The 5,659-nt window shown below is 40.4% G+C and overlaps 1 pseudogene; it reads left to right on the top strand.

Moving 5' to 3' along the window:
* The first annotated feature begins 398 nt into the window (after positions 1 to 398).
* LOC121498438 lies at positions 399 to 4,833 on the top strand (annotated as a pseudogene).
* The last annotated feature ends 826 nt before the right edge of the window (positions 4,834 to 5,659 follow it).

Genomic DNA, 5,659 nt, shown 5'->3' with positions numbered 1-5,659 from the left:
GGATCCAACTCCTTGGACGTGTGACCACTTTGGTTTCAGCACAAGGGATAAGTTAACTTATACAACGTGAGACAAAGTCAATAATGGCTCACTTTAAGTGAACAGAACTGGTGGGAGAAAATAGGATGAAGTCAGGTACAATACTTATGACTTAATCCTTCATAAGAATTCCCTTCAAAGTCTCTCATCTTCTTTCCATAGATTCCTGTTGTCTCTTAGAGAGACAAAGAAGAGCAACCATCACAGCTGCCCTGAGGACTTTAAAGGCTAGAGCAAAGATCTTGACCAAGGACCATACATCTTCCTCAACCAAACCCCTCAGCTGTCTCCTCGTATATCTTTGTACACATTTTTATTAAAATGTTGCCTGGCAGAAAAAAGCCACATCTAATAATGTTTTTGTATGACTCATTAGTCACAGGGTAGTTCAGACAATGACTAGGTGAAAAATGCTTCAGATAGCGCAGGTTCTCTTACATCGACTACCTAGGAGTCGCACTATAAGAAGCAACAACCTCTCCTCTTCTCCACCATCCAACCGGCAGCCACAAAGCAGCAACCATGTGTGAATGCATCTCCATCCACCTTGGCCAGGCTGGTGTCCAGATCAGCAATGCCTGCTGGGAGCTCTATTACCTGGAACATGGCATTCAGCCCGATGGCCAGATGCCAAGTGACAAGACCATTGGACCTTCAACACCTTCTTCAGTGAGACAGGCGCTGGCAAGCATGTGCCCAGGGCAGTGTCTGTAGATCTGGAGCCCAGAGTCATTGATGAAGTTCACACTGGCACCTACGGCCAGCTCTTCCACCCTGAGCAGCACATCACAGGCAAGGGAGATGCTGCCAATAACTATGCCCGAGGACACTACACCATTGGCAAGGAGATCATCGACCTTGTCTTGGACCGAATTCGGAAACTGGCTGACCAGTACACGGGTCTTTAGGGCTTCTTGATTTTCCATAGCTTTGGAGGAGGAACCGGTTCTGGTTTCACCTCCCTGCTGATGGAATGTCTCTCTGTCAATTATGGCAAGAAGTCCAAGCTAGAGTTCTCCATCCTCACCACCCACACCACCCTGGAATACTCTGATTGTGCCTTCATGGTAGACAACGAGGCCATATATGATATTTGTCGTAGAAACCTCGATATTGAACGCCCAACCTACACTTATCTAAATAGGTTGATAGGTCAAATTGTGTCTTCCATCACCGCTTCCCTCAGATTTGATGGAGCCCTGAATGTGGATCTGATGGGTTCCAGACCAACTTGGTGCCCTATCCCCGCATCCACTTCCCTCTGGCCACATATGCCCCTGTTATCTCTGCTGAGAAAGCCTACCATGAACATCTTTCTGTAGCAGAGATCACTAATGCATGCTTTGAGCCAGCCAACCAGATGGTGAAATGCGACCCTCGCCATGGTAAATACATGGCTTGCTGCCTGTTGTACCATGCCAATGTGGTTCCCAAAGATGTCAATGCTGCCATTGCTACCATCAAGACCAAGCGTACCATCCAGTTTGTGGACTGGTGCCCCACTGACTTCAAAGTGGGTATTAACTTCCAGCCTCCCACTGTGGTACCTGGTGGACACCTGGCCAAAGTACAGTGAGCTGTGTGCATGCTGAGCAAAACCATAGCCATTGCTGATGCCTGGACTCGTCTGGACCACAGGTTTGACCTGATGTATGCCAAGCATGCCTTGGTTCACTGGTATGTGGGTGAAGGCATGGAGGAAGGAGAGTTTTCTGAGGCCCGTGAGGACATGGCTGCCCTGGAGAAGGATTATGAGGAGGTTGGTGTGGATTCTGTTGAAGGAAAGGGTGAAGAAGAAGAGGAATACTAAAGTTAAAAATGTCACAAAGGTGCTGCTTTTACAGGGAAGCTTATTCTGTATTGAACATTGATAAGTTGTGCTCTGATCAGTTAATTTGTTTGTAGCAGTGTATACTCTCATATACAGTTACTGACCTCTGCTTTAAAACACAACGCTTTGTTACAGATCCAAGCTGTCCATTTCGCTGATGGGTTAAATTAAAGTATTCTCTGTCTTAAAAAAAAAAATAGTTCAGATAAATTAATGAATACTAAATTCATAATGGATTGCTATAAAACTGATATGGCATGTGGAAATGCTTTCTCTTTTGATGCTTAAACCATTCAGACAGAAGATAAGCTAAGTTTCTTTTAATGCATCCGTGTCTTAATCAATATAATAGCCAATGATTAACACTTTTACAGATGCAGAATCAAAGAGATAAATAAAGTTGTCCAGATTCAAAAAGCCAGATGAGACTAGGATTTAGATATACTCAGGTTCCTATACTCTTGTTCATTAGGTTCTTTCTGCTTCAGACAAAAAAGATTTCAGCGCACACACACACACACACACACACACACACACATACACACACACTGGCTGCCAATTATTCGGGGAACAAATCAAGGAACTGCATAGGCTCTGGGTCTTCCACTTGAGACAATTTTAAATTCCCAAATTTTCCTCATGAGTTCACTATGAAACGGTTGTGTACACAGTAATTTCCAGGTGTATTTTGGGATTGGTCTAAATACACAAAAAGTACTATGAGAAGATTTTTTCTACAATAGCATTATCACTAAATGTAATTGCACCTTATATCACTATACCTCAAGATACCCCACTATACCTTAAAAATTCCACTTAAATCACAATCCAAATGAAATTATCTCTCTGAATTGTCATTCTGAGTTTCTAAGTATAACGTGAAGATACAATCTCATTACAACAAATTCATGTTACAGATTATTTTGTGAATTGGTATGCTTTTTTTCTTCAGGATTTGTACCAATTAAAAATATTACCTTGAAAGAAACTCCATCATCATGTCATATGCTCTATTTGCTTTTCATGCTTGGGAAGTCTGGTTATGAATCAATAAAGGGAGTCCATGGTGATGTTCTACCCAACATTTAATCTCTCTGGATCTGGTATTTTCTCTTCCTTGATATGCTCCCTCCAGGATGTATGTGATTCCTCCTTACCACATGATGTGAAATTTTCTTTCACTGTTCCCTTCACGGTTCACATTGTTTTTAAGTGTAATTCTTTGATTAATATCATTCTTTCATACCAAACTGAAAAATGCTATAAGGGTGTTGACTACACCCAAGTACCTTCTTGCTCGGTAATTCAAGAAGTATTTGTCAATAAATAAATACATAAATAGACCCATTCCAAAGGGATATTGGGAGTTGACAAAAAAACAAAAATCCTACCAAAATGAAAGTCTTTTGTAAACTGGCAAAGAAATGCTATATAAATGTAAGATCTTCTTGATCTATTAGCCTTTATCTTTTCAATCAATATTCAAATAAAGAGGAAGTGGTAGTACAGATACTGTCAGACTGGCAAGTTCCCCAAAGTTTCTGGGCTTAATAGAGCTGGCAGTTGGCAAATGCTTCATCATCTCTGTGGGGAAGAAGGAGAGAGAGAAGTGATTCACCTCTCATATTACCCCTGGGGGACAAGCAATTCACGTAATTGCTCCTGTAGGAGGAAAGAGAGAAAACAATTCCAAAGACATGAGACCGGCCATCTGATATCAACTTCTTTTGGGGATTCCTGCAACTGTTGCAACTATTAGGGGTAGCACTCCTGGGCTATAATATTCAAATTCACTGAGGATATCATGCTATGGAGCCAAAGTTCTGTAGCCTATAATTTATTTTTTTAAACCTGTCTGCCTAAGCACTCTTGAGGAAAAATAACTTAATTCCATGTCTTAAAGTTAATCTAACTACTAAAGTCACAAGACTGGCAATAATCACCTTAATCATTCTAGCTAGCATTGTTACAAAGTAGGGCACAGAGAGCTGCAAACAAATGCATGGCACTCAATCAGTCAGAGCTGAGAGGAACTACTGTACACCTGGGGTATGTTTAAAAACTGATTGAAAACTGTGTGAGCAGCAAGCCATGAAGATTGTACCTCCTGGGCTCCCACCTCTGCTGAACAGTGTCAACATGCCCAACTTCAGGACAGGCTGTTAATTTTGATTAGGGCTACGACTCCCAGTCAAGCAAGGGCAAAGCAGAATATGAGAGGTCAGATAAGAGGAAGCTAATTCCTGATCTATTTGCACTGGCACCTTGGAGGGGTCATGATTTGTGAGCCAAGTGGGAAATGCCTCCGTGGTCCCCTTGGTGAGGGAAATTCCCAGAAAAAAACCAACTCTGAATATGCATATGTGGAGGCAGCATGGTTAATCATCACCTTGCACATTGAAAGGGATCAAACTAGCACGAAGTGCTTCTGCTGAAAACAGATGATGTGTCCCTTTTCCCTATCCAGATGCAAATTGCTTCTGCAAAGAGCTGACTTCATTATAAAGAACTGGTACTGCCTGAATTTGAGAGGAGGATCACCAAGGGGCAGTGACCTTCTGTCTGGATCTGAATATATCAGCCTATCTTAGTGCTGAATAATGCATGTTATATTTATGTTCTAATTTAAATATTGTTTAATATTTAACTTGCTGTTGCCCATTCACTGTGTTAAAATAAGTAATTCCTAAATAGTATAGACATCATGCGATCTGTAAATGCAGTCATGTTGACATTGGGTTTTCTAGGGAAAAGTATGTGAACCTCAGTTGTTAGAAGGCTTGGAATCTGGAACATGTTACTTCATCAACCCTTGATCAGCCTTAAAAGACTTGCAGTATACGTTGTGCAGAACTTGAGGGAATTTTTTTTCTTCAAAGACAGTCTTAGTGTTAAGAAATGAACTAAGTTTTAAGACGGTTATTTAAAACTTCGATCATGTTAATGGGATTTTTAAAAACCCAATAAAGACGTCGTTCTGATTTACTTGCTCTGGTTATTAGTTTATTAAACACTTTATTATTTGTCCCTTTATACACCATACACTGATTCTAAGTGACAGAAAACATCCAAATGAAGAATAGATTAAAAACTCAGTGTTTCTCAGTACCCAACATTAGAGCAAAGAAGATGACAACAATTCTAGATGATTTAATTACTCTCTTGGTTTTTTTTTTCCAAAGAGATACTGTGCTGTGATTTCAATATAAGTTTCAATACTCCATAGATATCTTTAGTATAGTTGCATTTGCACTGAACTTGGAGTCCAAATACATTAGCAAATCTTTTTTCTGCCCTAAGGGAGGGCATGCATGATTCATTACTTCTGGACGCCAGTATATACTCATCTGGAAGATAGACAAAGCCATTGGATTAGGTGTTCAACCCTGCTCCCTTTCTGCTCTAGCAGTCCTTGGTTCTGATATAGCAGTGCTAATAAGTAGAGATGGAACCATAGTCCCCACTGCATAGCTCAGATTCTAAGGAACTAGCTCAAGAGCATATACAACCTGAGGATGCAGCCAGGCTTTGAAGACATGATGGCTAATATATAACTCATGGTTCCTCTCCAATGAAATAGTGACCTGAAAGGAATGATGCATTCAGATGGATGAATAACAGAGCATCCACAAATAACTAAGAGAGACGCAAGACTGCATGAATTCTAATTTTATCATCTTTAAAGATTATAAGGCAGAAATAATAAAGGATTTTAAATTAGAGCTGGCAAAATGCTTCAAATTGAACTTTTTAAAGTCTAAATCATATTTGGACAAAATTACGGACAAA

Source organism: Vulpes lagopus, chromosome 9 (genome assembly GCF_018345385.1).
Source record: "Vulpes lagopus strain Blue_001 chromosome 9, ASM1834538v1, whole genome shotgun sequence".
NCBI lineage: Eukaryota > Metazoa > Chordata > Mammalia > Carnivora > Canidae > Vulpes > Vulpes lagopus.
This window is presented reverse-complemented; position numbering and strand designations above follow the sequence as displayed.